Below are 16,765 nucleotides of genomic sequence, written 5' to 3'. Positions count from 1 at the left end.
CACCCTCTCCTAGTTCTTCTATTTTAGCACCTTCTCCTAGAATAGTTAGTAATCAAGTCCCAACGAACGTAACTTTCTTTGATGATGGTTTCTAAATTCAATAACATGTCCTCTTTTGCTTACTCCTCGTGTCATTATTTAACCCAAGATGATGAATATTGCTTAACTAGTAATGAAAGTGACAAATAAATAGTTAAAGCAATGGAAACACTTGAAAACAAAACACCGATAATTGAGGATACTAAAACGGTTGACATCTCAAAAGATCCAACCATTAAAAGAGAAGTTAAAATCAGACTAACACTTAATAAAGATGAAAGAACCGATTTTATTAATATATTAAAAGAATTTATCGATGTATTCGCTTGGTCATATGAAAATATGTCCAGAATTAATAAAGAAATAGCCTAACAAACAATTCCACTAATTCCAGGAATGAAACCTGTAAAACAAAAGTTACATCGAATGAAGCCTCACGTAGCTTTTAAAATAAAAGAAAAATACAAAAAAAAAATAACAGCAGGTTTTATCAAGGTATCCAAATACCCCAAAATGGGTCGCAAATGTAGTCCTAGTTCGGAAGAAGGATGGAAGGGTACGAATGTGTCTAGACTATCGAGATCTAAATAAGGCAAGTCCAAAGGACGACTTCCCTTTACCACACATCGATATTCTAGTAGATAATACAATAATCCATACATTTCTCTCATTTATGGATGGATACGCATGGTATAATCAGATTCTCATGGCAAAAGAAGACAAAGAGAAGACAACATTCATAACACCATCAGGCACTTACTCTTACACGTTGATGCCATTCGGGTTGAAAAACGTGGGTGACACTTACCAACGAGCAACAACTTCTGTAACCCATGACATGATGCACAAAGAGGTCTAAGCCTATATAGATGACATGATTGTAGAGTCAAAGGATCTCCTAGGGCATTTGGTAGCCCTAAGAAAATTCTTTGAATGGTTAAGAAAATACAACATGAGGTTGAACCCATCCAAGTGTGCTTTTGTAGTCACCTCAGGAAAACTCTTGGGATATGTCACTAGCTCTAGAGGAATAGAGATAGACCCAACTAAGATCAAAGCAATAATGTCAATATCACCACCCAAAATCGAAAAGCAAATTCGGGGATTCATTGGCCGGTTGCAATACATAAGTAGGTTCATATCTAAATTGGTAACAAAATGTGAACCTATATTCAAGAAACTTAAAAAGAATGTACCAGTAATATGGGACGGTGAGTGTCAAAAAGCCTTTGAGAAAATCAAAGCCTATCTCCCTAATCATCCTGTATTAGCACCAGCACTCCTAGGAATCCCTCTAAGGGTTTACTTAATAGTCACAAAAGAGACAATGGGGGTTATGCTTGCACAAGAAGTAGAAGGAAAAGAGAACGCCATCTACTATGTTAGAAAAAAGATGCTCGAGTGTGAAATACGCTATACACCACTTGAAAAATTGTGCCTCGCATTAGTGTGGGCCACAACCAAGTTAAGACATTACATGCTTGTTCGCACGGTCTTCGTAGTATCTCGAATGGATCCACTCAAGTATCTTTTCTAGAAATCTACACTAAATGGGTGAATATCAAGATGGATAGTCAACTTAGCCTAATTTAATGTAAGATTCATGCCCGAAAAAGGCTATTAAAGGATCCGTGGTTTCAGATTTCTTTACAAATTTCCCAATAGAAGATTCCACACCTATACACGAGAATGATTTTCTAAACGAAGACTTGATGGTCACAGAAGATGATACTTGGACTCTCTACTTCGACGGAGCCTCAAACCAAAAGGGATGTGGTGTAGGAGTACTATTGGTATCACCTAAAGAAGAACATGTTCCTATCTCCATAAAGCTAGATTTTGACATTACCAATAACGCTGCAGAATATGACGCATGCGTGGTAGGCCTCGAAACAGCATTGGCGTTGGGGGTAAAGAAACTTTGAATTTTCGGGGATTCTTTGTTGATCATCAATCAAATCTCTAAAAGATGGAAAATAAGGAGTGAAAGCTTGGCCCCTTACCAAACCTACCTGGAAACTCTCACAAATCAATTGGAAAAGGTAAAATATACATATCTACCTAGAGAGGAAATTGAATTTGCTGATGCTTTGGCAATACTAGCCTCAATGGTTAGGATTCCTACAAAAATTGAGCAAATGCCTTAATAATAGAAAAGAGGCATAAACCGGCTTATATCCAAGCAATAGAGGATGATGAAGTAACCCATTAAGAAGAAGAATAGGAAGAGCCTTGGCACACAGATATTCTCAATTATGTCACAAAGGGAGAATGTCCACCCCATGCTGACAAAAGAGGAAAACGAGCCTTAAGACTTTTGGCTTCCATATGTGTGCTCATTAACGACGAGTTACACAAAAGGGTACCTAAAGACCGAGATCTTCTTTGTGTAGGCAAAAAGGAAGCCCAAAGGGCTATGAGAATAGTCCACGAGGAGTATGTGGAACATATGTAAATGGAAAAATGCTAGTCAAAAAGATAATGCACGAAGGGTATTATTGGACTGCCATGAATGGGACTGTCATCAATTTGTCAAAAGATGCCCTAGATGCCAAATATATGCTAACTTGCAACATGTTCCTCCGTCTCTCCTCTACACCTATACATTACCATGGCTATTCATAACGTGGGGAATATATATTATTGGAAGGATTACTCCTCTTGAAATAGGAGGCCATGAATACATATTAGTAGCAATTGACTACTTCACTAAATGAGTAGAAGTAAAATCATATGCCAAGATCAGTGCAAAAAATGTAGCACTCTTTATCGGATGAAACATTATTTGTCGGTATGGAGTCCCACATGAAATTATAATTGACAATAAAACTCACTTTCAAGCACGCCAATTCGCTAATCAACAGGAAATACGCCATTTTTCTTAGTCTATGGAATGGATGTCATACAACCAGTAAGGCTGGAAATACCTTCCCTATGCATCAAATTTGAAAGTAAACTCGATGAAGTAGAATGGACTAGAGCGAGATATGAAGAGCTAATTCTACTTGATGAAAAGCGGCTAGAGGCTCTACATCATATTCAATATTATCAAACTCGTATGGCAAGACACTTCAACAAGTAAGTTAAGACAAGAAATATTAAAGTAGGAGACTAGGTGTTAAAAGCATTAAGGAAAAATGTTTCGGCTATTTCACCAAATGCCACTGAGTACTTACAAAATTCACCAAATGCCATCAAAGTTTTCAAAATTCACCAACTTCCACTGACAAACAATACAATGACACCTCGTGCCACTAATAGTATATGGACGTTAGTTTTCCATTAATGCAATTCTGATTTCACCAAATGTCATTACTTTGGAAAATTATTTCACCAAATGTCATTACTTTTTAAAATTAATACACAATAGTTTTTTATTCAAATAAATATAAATTAATATTTTTTTCGATTATCGTGACGAATATTGTTAAGGTAAAGTTTTGGGGGTCATTATTTTACCCTTTATGGGTACAAATAAAACTCAAAATTGGCAAAAAAACACAACGTAAATACCCCATTTTGCATTTTTTTTTCAAAAAAAAAAAATTACAATATCGACATACAAAACAGAGCATATCTATTATTTTTAGTCAATTCTGAGCTTAATTTGTTACCATAAAGGGTCAAAATGAACCCCAAAACTTTACTTGATCAATTTTGATGGTTAAAAAATATGGCACGCTAATCGAAGTATTTTCAACACACAAAACGGAGCATTTATGTTATTTTTTGTCAATTCTAAGCTTAATTTGTATCCATAAAGGATCAAAATGACCCCCAAAACCTTACCCGATCAATTTTGATGGTTAAATAATAACGACACACTAATCAAAATATTTTTCAACACACAAAACGGAGCATTTAAGTTATTTTTTTGTCAATTCCGAGCTTAATTTATATCCATAAAGGATCAAAATGACCCCCAAAACTATACCCGAGCAATTTTTGCCACGAAAATGAAGAAAAAAATTATTATTTTATTAATTAAAATAAATAATTAAAATGAACCAATCATATTATGACTCGTGTCAAGATTTAATCTTAATGGCTAACGGAGTTAATGGCCGTTAGTCATTAATGGAATTTGGTGAATTTTTTAAAAGCTCGATAATTTGGTGAATTTTGAAAACCTTGATGGCATTTGGTAAATTTTTTAAGTACTCAATGGCATTTGGTGAAATAGCCGAAAATATTTTAGACCCAAAAGGCAAGTTTAGACCCAATTAGTCTGGGCCATATATTGTCAAAAGTATGCTATCAGGAGCTGCTGCAAAACTTACTAATATGGATGGCAATGAGTTCTCAAACATGTCAAATCTTGACCAACTTTAGAAAACTACCCATAGTTACTTGAGTAGGATACTCAGGAGAGATACATTTGGCCTGATTCCTTAGGAAAGGATACGTAGGCAACCCTTATAGGGTGCGGCCACTTTATTTTTTGCAAATCTCGCATCCCAACATCGAAAAATGAACTCAAAGCAATTATCGCAAAAATTTTCAAACGCATCCCAGAAAAGTTGTCGCCTGACGACAGACATCAGCAGTAGCGTCTAGCGACAAGGACAGCGCCAGGCGACGAACATCAGCGTTTTGCGACAAACCTAAATTGCGAAGCCAATTTTTCCGCATTAAACTGGGGACCTTTTGATGTATTTCGGAAAATTTTCGACTTCCATACTCGAATAATTTTCAGAAAAATAATTAAGTGTTTTCATTGCTTTAATGGAAATTATAATGTAAATGTTGATTTAATTTAAAATGCTGAAAATTGCATTAGTAACATAAAATAAAATTACGTTATTGATGGAATTTAAATGAAAGCTTAAAAACAAATTAACTTAAAAATTAAAATTGTCTAATAAATTGAAAGTGAGGCAATGCTCTACTCTTTATTCACTTTCTTTGCTCTCTTCCAATTCTTGTCAGCTTCTTCTTCTTCATCCATCACTTTTGCTACCAAGCATCCTTTAGAGGATCCGCATTCAATTCTAGTGTCAATAGTTTCTCCCTTAGCCATTACACCATGTTTCTTCTCTACCCACACATTCGTTTTCTGTAAAGTAAGCTTTTCTTTTCTCTTTGCCTTTAGTAGTGTTTTTCTTCTTAGGCACGATAGGAGTACTAAATTTAACTTTTTCACGTACGCATTCCATAACAGGAGCTATCTTGTCTCCTTGACGATTCTTCACAATGGTTTTATTTTAAACTCTCTTCTTGTCCTTTTTAGGCCTATCAAGTAGCCAATGCTTCACATCCTTAGACAAAGAAGGAGGAACCTTTTAGGTAACGACTTCCCATAAAGGTCTATCACTCCAATAAATCTCAAACCTCTCTATTTGTTGTGAAACATGAAATTCATAAGGACGACAAAGGTCTCCAAAAGAAATGGTTTGACCAAGGCCATATTGCCTTTTTACCCAGGAGGGGTAACAAAAAGTCAACTTGGATAAGCTAGGAAGACGACACAACGGTTGCTTGTTTACACCAACCATCTTCTAAATTTTCCACCATGGGATGATCCATTTGATAGAAAAATTACAAGAGGCGAATACTTTACTCCACTCTCGGCGGCCCATTGATGAGCGTCATTTATGGCGCTCAGAAGAATAAGATTTAGATCCTTTTTCTATATTTTCTTTCTTTATTTTCCTCTTATTTTCTTAGTTTTCCATGGTTTTCCATTTTAATAACTCATTTTGGGTTTTGATTAGTTTTTCATTATTTTTGTCCTTAATTCATAGTTTTAGATTTATTTCTTTTATTTTCTATTTTACTTTATTTATTTCTATTTTATTTATTTTAATTTATTTGTTTTAATTTACCCTCTCAGGTTTGCTTGTATGTATGTTTGGTTTGGATCGAGGTATGTGCTTTAATTTGAAGTAATGTTTGAAGTTTTGGTCCAAATCAAGGAAACAATTAAACAAGTCAACCTAAGATTCTTTCCCTATTTTCCCAATTCTCGAACAACATCACCAAGCAAGCAACCACGAGCACCATTTGCACCACCGCACTACAGCAGCATAGCAGCCGCGGGTGCGGGTCTACAACCCGCAGGCAACTCCAAAATCGACCAGGAACTCACCGCGTCTGGCCGCGGGCTCACCGCGGGCGCGGCCATCGTGCCCTGCTGCAACGCAGCTCCCCTGTTCGCGCATTTCCCCTGCTCCGCCAGCTCACTGTCACCCACACCAAGCAGCAACCCCACAGCCCTACAGGGGCTACAACTCCACACAGCCGCTACCAGCCGCAACAAACACCACGTTCTGCCGTAACAATCAGCCACAAGAACCAACTACAACTGGCGCCTTTAATTAATTCACCACCAATTAGCCTCCAACATCAGCAACTCAAAAGCAGCAACATCAACATTAAACTCCAATTGAAGACCCTTATATGGGCTCATCATGAGGGTGGTCTACCTCATTGATGCGTGCGCAAAAGCTGGGTGTAAATTGGCCTATTGAACTTGATTAATTTGATGATCGAACGATTGTGATGCGCATGATTTGGTGATGTGAGAAGTGTGGGATAATTTCCGAAATAAGAGCAGCCAAAGAATCGAGAAAGAAGTCCGACTTATTTTATTTATTTTTTCCTTTTATTTTGATTTCATTTTATTTCTTTTCTTTTCTTTATTTTCTATTCATTCTTCTTTTCTTTTACTTTTTATATATTTCCCTTTTTAGCCTTATTTTTCCTAGTTTTATTTCTCTAGTATAATTACTCATTTTAGGGTAAAAATTAGTAGAACAATTTAAATCCAATTTTCTCTCTCATATTTTAGCTTAGGTTGAGTGCTTCGCTTTCCAGATCTAGGGTTAGTTTAGGAGTAGTTTTAGAGAGAGAAAGTGAGGGATTTCAATGGTGGTTTGAGAGATTGAAGATTCAATGGTGACATTTGTATTGAAGATCTTCTTAATCAGTCAATGAGCATTTCTCACTCTCTCTCTTCTTTATTTGCTTTGTCTAATTTCATTGTTTGAGGTTTTGATGTTTTGATGTTTGATGTTTGATTAGAGTAATTGTTCTTGATAATTTGTTGATTCTTGATTCCTTTAGTTGATTGTTGATAGATGATGATATTTGAGTAGTTGTTGGCTAGAAATTGGGTGAAACTTGTATAATTGATTAATAGTGATTAATTTGGGGATTGTGTTAATTAATTGTTGAGATTAAAGTGATTAATGTAAGTTTGCATGGTGTAATTCTATTAGGCCTTGAGAATTATGCTAGATTGCATTGTAATTGCTAATGATACGAACAATTGACTTAGGGATTGCAATTATCAATTGGTTTTGATTGTGATTCTCTTGATTTGTTATTCATAGTGAACCCTAGCCTAACAATTAGGAGATAGCTCTTTGATTCCAATTGATTGCTCTTATCATTAGTCCTCACAACCTTTGATTGGCATGCTCTTCCAAGTTGTTACAATTGACATGATTACTTGTTGATCCCCGTTCCTAGTATTTTATTTCCTTGGTTACTTGTTTTGTTAGTTGTTAATTTCCTCTCTTAACTTCATCTTCAACCTAGCTTAGGCGCATAATTGAAAGTGCTTGAACATTACCGTTCCTTTGGGTTCGACCCTTGACTTGCCTCTATACTCATATTTAGGTTTGTTAAGTGTTTATAAATTTAGTTTGACCGAGGGAAGATTAGATAACGACCTAGTTTTCCACTCGTAAAAATGGCGTCGTTGCCGGGGAACGGTGTCTATATTTGAGTGTTTTTAATTGCTTGAGTCTAGGTCTTTGTGTATACTTTTCTTTTATTTGATTTTTTTGTTATGTGAAAAAAAAATGGCATGTCTATCATTTCCTCACATTGAAAATGAGCCTTTTTGTGAATATTTCAATACTCTAGAGGGATTTTTAGACTATAATTGTTGTAGTCTTTGGGAGGCTTGTGAGATTTGTTATTTTGGTTTGAATGAGCAAAATAGGGATAAAGTTGAATGCATGCATAATGGTGAATTTAAAGCATTGTCAATTGATCATGGTTGGGATTTTTATGTTTTGTTTGCTAGGGATGTTTATGATAGGGGTAATCATGATTCTAATATTGATATGCAATGTGTTGATTCTTCTTATATTCGCATGATTTCCCATGATTTGTCACATGATCCCTTAAGTGCACTTAGAACACATGACTTCAACTTTATTTCTAGTTTTGTTCATGAAAATGAAGTGCATGCTCAAGTTGATGCTTATGGTGTGTTTCAATATTCTTTATTATTTACCATGCCTTCTTGTGATGTGCTTCATTCCCTTGATGATGAATCTCATGTGTTTGATTGTGCCCCCACTCCCCAATGCGATTTATATCCTCATGACCTGAATGTTGATTCTTCCAATCTTAAATGTACTTCTTCTTCTCTTGTTGAGCCTCAACCTAAAAGGAATGGTGTCCTTCAAACAAGTGTATTATTCTGATAGCGGGTTCAGAATTATTAGAAAGCTAATATATTCAGCAAGGTCAAGTGATCGGAATGCCTGGGTGGAGGCCGCTTCCGATCAGTAATATTAATATAATTAATATTACAGCTTAATCTTGACTGAACCCTTCGGGTCACACCCAAGCAAAATATACGAACTGACTCGACGAATTAATTCGTCGCCCGAGTGTTAAACATTTAGACGTCGAAAATTCGAGCTTGGAGCGTCGAAACCGAGCGTCGGAGAATCTCAAATGTCGAGCCAAAATTTAGGATTTGGCGAGACGGGAAAATGCATCAAGTAACAAGTAAAATCCTAGCCACGCAAAAGGCTAGGAATGCATGCCCAATAGGAGCATGCCACGTGGCAGCACACATGGCAAAACGCCATGTGGCAGCACACGTGGCCGCCACGTTGGCAACCGCCAAGTGGCAGCAGCCACGTTGGCAGCCACCAAGTGGCAGCGTGCCACGTGGCAGCGCCATGGTGGTGGCGCGCCACGGTGGCGACACATGTGGCAATGGTCGTGGACCCGGGTTGATGGGTCATGGACACGGGCCAAAATAAAATGAGCCAACCGAACCCAACTTGGGGCTCAAGGTTGGGTGACACATGGTTAGTTCACATTGCATGTGAAATGCCTTGGGGACCAAGTGAGAAAGTGGTCCACACCTAACCATGTGACACTTGTTACTTGTTCCTTTGTTTATTTAACTAAGGGTTGAATTCACCAATCTGTCCATGTGGGATCTTTTTGTGAAAAGTCCCACATTGAAAGATGAGTGAAATTCACAAGGCATACTTCCTTATAAATAGTCATGGCATGGCTTGAGTATTCTTTGCTTGAGTGGGAGTTAGAAAGAGCATTCCATATTTTTGGGAAAACTCTTAAACTCTAATAACAATCGGGTTTTGGTCGGACCTTTCTAACTCCAAGGTAGCGGACCTTAAAGTCGTGTTCGTCCTTTGTGGGTGGATACCGTTGGAGGCACGGCGCTTGCGGTGCTCGAAGCTTTCAAGTAAGAGCCCGTTTTTGTAAGGGCGAAGCTCGCTTCGAGGGTAAGATTCGTTCTTCCTTTCTTGTGATTATTTATTTATGCTTTATGGTTTTATTAATTGCGAGTGGTTCCTTGGGTCGGGGTTGTTTCCGCGGTGAGTCGGACTCACCAAACCCCAACACAACCTTCTACATCTTTTGAATCTCTTGTTGATATATTTTAGTCTCAAATTAGGTGCATTGAGCTTGATAATGTGCTAGGGGCTAGTAAGAAGATGATTCTTAATTCTATTAGAGGTCAATTAGAGATAATGAAAAAGAATGAGGAGCGTATTGAGGAGGAAAAGAGAAGAGGATAAGAGTTAGAAAGCCAATTGTCATCCTTGATGCTTGTTTGAGAAAAATTCCAATTTAATGAGTGTTTTTGAGGATGATGATGATGATTTTGAGCAACCAAGAGAGTGTGAAAATCCCATTGGTGAGCATTTGAATGATGGTGAAGAAGTTAAGAATGAAGAGATTGTTGATTTTGAAACTCCTAACCCTTCTTCCCATCTTGATGGGCCTCAAGTGCATGATTGTGATTCTAATATCCATGAGTATTTGGACTCGATTGAGGTTATGACCAATTTGTTCTTTGAGTGTCAAATGAAAACCCATAGCCTTTTGAGTGAGTTCATTAAGAATGCTTCATGGGAGAGAGATGAGTTCGAAATGAATTTGCATCCATTCATGCATGGCTTTGAGACTTTAGGATTTAAGGAAGTTGAGGGAGTTGTTGTTCATGGTTGTAGTGAAGGGGATTATGTAGTTCCTCTTGGAAGTTGGATGTTTGAGGGAGATGATGATCATGAGTGTTCTTCTTTTGAGGATTCTATGATTGATTTTTATGCTCTTATTGGTGATTTGAGGCATGGTGGTAAGAAAGAGTTAATTTGTGAGACTACAGCCCATATTCCCTCCTCTCATGTCCCTTTTTCAAGCAATTTCAACTATATTCCCTACACTCCTATATCCCTCCCTTCCTTTGTCAATGAGCTTATTGGGGACCCCCTTGTCTATGATGATTTGTACGTGGCTCATTTGTCCCCAATTGAGGAAAAGGGTGATGTTACCACCCAAAAATATTTTAGTGAGGAGGATTTGCCTTTTTCTTTTTCTTTCCATTCTTTTATTACCCCTTCTTCTTCTTATTTTCTTCTTTTACCTTTTGATCCCTCTTATTTTTTCTTTTGGCATCTCTCTTTGGCATCTCTCTTCTCACTTGTGTGCACTATCCTTGTTGCACGCCCTCTTCCCGTCATTTACCTACCTTCTCTCTTATGAAATGATTAGTAGTGCATTTGACAAGCTCTTGCGTGCGTTGAATTATTATTTTCTAGAGCGGTGAAGCTTGGACCTTAAGCAAGCCTTTCTCGGGAAGTAACCTATGCTTTATTGCTTTCATTTTCGTTGCTTTTTAGAATATATTTTCTCTCATAGAAATGTTTGTGTGCATTTTTCTAAGTACATGACTTGATATACATTGGGCTTCGATTTGGATCAAGAATCAAGGAAGTTTGACTCCTATGTTTGCTAGCATATAGAAGGCAAGGTTCAATTCTTGAGGAAATTAGTTTTGAAAGGTTTAATTGGGTCTTTTGCCAGTATTTACACCCACCTAATATCCGGTAATATCCTTCCTTGCTCTTTCTCAAGTGGATGATGATTTGTTAGACATATATTGGTTTGATTGGATTGACCTCCTTGTTTTCCCCTCCCATGGATTATTTGATTTATGTTCGAGTGTAATGTCTCATTCAAGCTTGGGGGAGGATTTTCTATCATGTTTGGTGGGATTTTGATCCATATATGCTATGCACCTTTGTATATGCATTTCCATTGCATGTTCTATATTTTGAAAAATCCCAAAAAGATTTTTGTTTCTATCAAGACAAATTTGCAATGTATCTTTGTTTTGTTCTTGCTTTGGACATAATACTTTTGAACTTGTATAGTTAAATGCTTTTCTTCTTAAATGGTAACGGTGTGCACGGTTTGAGAGTACGCTTGGTTGATTCTAGGATAAAGCATGCTAAGGTAGTTGGTTAGAACTAGTGGGACCATGAAACCGGATTCTACTTGTTTGTGGCATGTTAGTAGTTGCTTCTTATAGTTGAATTGACACCAATAGTGAGTTTTTTCTACATCCAAGTGAGGTTCATTATTTTTCAAGCCTTCATCATATAATTGCTTGAGCGGCATGGATCCTTGACTATTGCGGACCTAATCTAGAATCTTGACTCATAATTCTCAAACTCGAGACTGAACCACCTAGGGAGGACAAAGGCATCTTTTTGGGGTGGTAATTTTTCTTTTCTAGGATACTTTTCCTTTTCTTCGGCTTTTGGGTTTACATTTACCTACTTGCTAGCCCTTTTAGCCTTTTTCCCTTCTTTTCAAGCCACATCTTTAGATCTTGAGCCTTTTGTTTTATTTTCATTTTCATCTTTGGCTTTTGTGAAGCAAACGGTCATATTTTGGAGAATGTGGTATATAAGTTTTGTTATTGGTTCAAAAATGAAAGCAAGATCGTGTTTTGTGTATATTTTGTGAATAATGGCAAGTGAATAAATGAAAAGGCCGTCCAAAGTAAAAAAAAAAAAAAAAAAAAAAAAAAGGCAAGGACATAGCAAGTGCAAATTTAAAAGAGGCAAGGACCAAGCACTATTAAACAAGAAATAAAAAACAAAAGTGAAAAATGAAAAATGCAAAAATATTTGATGTGAGTATTCTTCCTTTTTGAGCATTGAGGACAATGCTCCATTTAAGCTTGGGGGGAAGCGTTCTCACGCTTTTTGTGTATATGTTTGTGATCTTAAAATTGAATAAGCTTGGGGGTGTTGGTGCTTTTGTTTGGTGCTTACTTAATTATGGTGTTGAGGTTTGATCACCATTTGCTTCCCTAATTAGGAAAACCACCAAATTTTAAATTTAGTCTACCTTAACCCTTTTTGCCTTACTTTACAACCTTTGTAAGACCTTTTGACCTAGAGGTTGAGTCATTCATCGATGAAGGGAATCATGGGTTATAGCCTAAGGAAAGGGGATGCGAAGTCAAGATGTCGAGTAGCATAAATTTGATCTTTTTCCGGTTCCTTTGTGGAACTTATGGGATGCTCACTAAGGGGAGATATGAGATTAGTAGGGAGAACGTGGTAAGACCGTTTGGGATGAAAATGGAGTGTGATAACTAGTTCCTATTCTTAGCATACTTATGTTTCAATCAACCTTAGGTATCTTGGAGCGTGCACTCCGTTACTTGTTTAGAAAGATTTGCATTTACTTGTGCTTGTACATTTGCAAAAGTCCTTTCATGAACATTTGTTTGCTTTTCTTGTATTTTGGTTTCTTTTTCATGCTTTGCCTTGTTTGTATTAATATGAGAGTTATAGATTAATCTCTTAGGAAACCTTTACGAGAGCATCACTCGTCCTTTAGGGCGATCTAGGGGTTTAAATGGCTTGTCTTAGTTGCTAAAATTGACAGTGATTCCTACGAAAGTGAGTTAGTGTATATTCTCATCCTCTATCTTTCTTGTTTCTTTCTTTCCATGAATAAATTCATCATTTTTTGCTTGGGTTGGATTTTATTTTTCTCGAGGACGAGCAAAAGTTTAGCTTGGGGGAATTTGATGAGCGTCATTTATGGCGCTCAGAAGAATAAGATTTAGGTGCTTTTTCTATATTTTCTTTCTTTATTTTCATGTTATTTTCTTAGTTTTCCTTGGTTTTCCATTTTAATAACTCATTTTGGGTTTTGATTAGTTTTTCATTATTTAGTCATTAATTCATAGTTTTAGATTTACTTCTTTTATTTTCTATTTTACTTTATTTATTTCTATTTTATTTATTTCTATTTTATTTGTTTTAATTTACCCTCTCGGGTTTGCTTGTATGTATGTGTGGTTTGGATCGAGGTATGTGCTTTAATTTAAAGTAATGTTTGAAGTTTCGGTCCTAATCAAGGAAACAATTGAATAAGTCAACCTAAGCTTCTTTCCCTATTTTCCCAATTCTCGAACAACATCACCAAGCAAGCAACCACGAGCACCATTTGCACCACCGCACTACAACAGCATAGCAGCCGCGGGCGCAGGTCTACAAGCCGCGGGGACCTCCAAAATCGACCAGGAACTCACCGCGGTCTGGCCGCGGCCTCACCGCGGGCGCGGCCATCGTGCCCTGCTCCAACGCAGCTCCCCTGTTCGCGCATCTCCCCTGCTCCGCAAGCTCACTGTCACCCACACCAAGCAGCAACCCCGCATCCCTACAACTCCACACAGCCGCTACCAGCCGCAACAAACACCACGTTCTGCCGCAACAATCAGCCACAAGAACCAACAGCAACTGGCGCCTTCAAATAATTCACCACCGATTAGCCTCCAACATCAGCAACTCGAAAGCAGCAACATCAACATTAAATTCCAACTGAGGACCCTTATGTGGGCTCATCATGAGGGTGGTTAACCTCATTGATGCGTGCGCAAAAGCTGGGTGTAAATTGGCCAATTGATCTTGATTTTTTGATGATGGAACGATTGTGATGCGCATGATTTGGTGATGTGAGAAGCATGGGATAATTTCCCAAATAAGAGCAGCCAAAGAATCGAGAAAGAAGTCTAACTTATTTTATTTATTTTGGAAAAATTGCCCGGAATAATCCCACCTTTGGCCCGTCCACCAAAAATAATCCCACCTTTGGATTATTTTTAAATAATCCGACCTTTATATCCACTTCGCTCATAATGGTCCCAACCGGTCAACTAACCTGTAATCACAAGTTGCCCTGACACGTGTCGGCCTACGATTCGTCAAACAAATTAAAATAAAAAATTAAAAAAAGTTTTTTTAAAATAAAAAACAAGAAAAAATTAATTAATATTTTCAAAAACCCCGACCAGCCAAAACCCCCACCATCCACAACCACCCTCATCGCCGCCGTTCCCGCCGGCCTAGCTGCCGAATCCGTTGTCCCACAGCACCGACGACCGCCCAAGAAGCTCTCTCGCAGCCCCGACCACCTAGATGCTATCTCGCAACGCGACGCCCTCCCTCCCCCTCCCACAAACCTCCCTCCCCACCGCCACGAAACCCAGTCCCCAACCCTCGAAATCCTTTCTCTGTCCCGATCCCGGCCCCCTTCCCTTCCCCAATCCCTTTTCCGGCTACTTCCTCTTCCCCACGCTCCGATTTCGACCCTTATCCCCTTCCAACCTGGCGATTTTGACCCGCCTCCTCTTCACACACCTTGATTTCGTTAGTGGTTGTGGTGGGTAAAAGGGTAGGGGAGGTTGGAGAGCAGCTCCGAGTAGGTTGCGGTGGGTAAAAGGGTAGAACGGCGCGACGAAGCTGGCTGCTCTGGGCCTCGTCTGGCGGTAGGGGCGGCGAGGTGGCTGAGGTTGCGGTGGGGCTAGGGTCTAGGGCTGATTTTAGTTTTTTTTTTTTTTAAGTAAAAAAATTAAAAATAATTAATTAATGTTAATTATTATTAATCATTTCTTAAAACAAAATTAAAATTAAAAATTATTTTTTGACCAATCACGTCATGACACGTGTGTAATTAAAATTAATTAAAAAAAATTACCTACTCAACCGGTTACAGGTCACTAGGGACCAGTAGGAGCGAAGTGGATATAAAGGTCGGATTATTTAAAAATAATCCAAAGGTGGGATTATTTTTGGCGGACGGGCCAAAGGTAGGATTATTGCGGGCAATTTTTCCATTTATTTTTTCCTTTTATTTTGATTTCATTTTATTTCTTTTCTTTTCTTTATTTTCTATTAATTCTTCTTTTCTTTTACTTTCTATATATTTCCCATTTTATCCTTATTTTTTTTAGTTTTATTTCTCTAGTATAAATACTCATTTTGGGGTAAAAATTAGTAGAACAATTTTAATCCAATTTTCTCTCTCATATTTTAGCTTAGGTTGAGAGTTTCTCTTTCTAGATCTAGGGTTTGTTTAGGAGTAGTTTTAGAGAGAGAAAGTGAGGGATTTCAATGGTGGTTTGAGAGATTGAAGATTCAATGGTGACAATTGTATTGAATTTCTTCTTAATCAATCAATGAACATTTCACACTCTCTCTCTTCTTTATTTGCTTTGTCTAATTTCATTGTTTGATTTGGCTTTGATGTTTTGATGTTTGTAATTGTTCTTGATATTTTGTTGATTCTTGATTCATTTAGTTGATTGTTGATAGATGATGATATTTTAGTAGTTGTTGGATAGGAATTGGGTGAAACTTGTATAATTGATTAATTGTGATTAATTTGGGGATTGTGTTGATTAATTGTTGAGATTAAAATGATTAATGTAAGTTTGCATGGTGTAATTTGATTAGGACTTGAGAATTATGCTAGATTGCATTGTAATTGCTAATGACACGAACAATTGACTTAGGGATTGCAATTATCGATTGGTTTTGATTGTGATTCTCTTGATTTGTTATTCATAGTGAACCCTAGCTTAACAATTAGGAGATAACTCTTTGATTCCAATTGATTGCTCTTATCATTAGTCCTCACAACCTTTGATTGGCATGCTCTTCCAAGTTGTTACAATTGACATGATTACTTGTAGATCCCCGTTCCTAGTGTTTTATTTCCTTGGTTACTTGTTTTGTTAGTTTCCTCTCTTACCTTCGTCTTCGACCTAGCTTAGGCGCATAATTGAAGGTGCTTGAACATTACCGTTCCTTTGGGTTCGACCCTTGACTTGCCTCTATACTCGTATTTAGGTTTGTTAAGTGTTTATAAATTTAGTTTGACCGAGGGAAGATTAGATAACGACCTAGTTTTCCACTCATCACCCATCTTTATGGAAAAACGTTTCTTTCGCCTCACAAAGCCGTTTGGTGTATATTTTTTAATGTTATCAGGAGGACTAATTAATTCTATCCTCTCCATTAGAAATATCTTTTAAAATTCAATGCAAATAATTAGTATTACTATAAAAAAATATATGTCATTGATTTTTGTAATTGAAAATATTGTTTTTCTACCTGTAATAAAATTGGAGAGCCTCGAAAAACTGCTTTTGGATATCATTAATTCATCCAAACTAAGCATGGTTTCTCTAACAATTAATGGCATTGGATTCCTCCCTGATTCAATTTGTTCCATGACATACACTAAAATTGCTTGACCTTCACGATTATTTCCACTAGTGAGGAGATATTGGCTAAACATGCAAAGAGAAAAGATCTCCTCCAATAAACATGAAAAGACTCAGAAAATGGTCTAC

The sequence above is a fragment of the Chenopodium album genome, chromosome 8 (genome assembly GCF_948465745.1).
Source record: "Chenopodium album chromosome 8, dcCheAlbu1.1, whole genome shotgun sequence".
Classification (NCBI taxonomy): Eukaryota; Viridiplantae; Streptophyta; class Magnoliopsida; order Caryophyllales; family Amaranthaceae; genus Chenopodium; species Chenopodium album.
The sequence above is the reverse complement of the archived record's forward strand: the minus strand, read 5'-3'. Positions refer to the sequence as shown.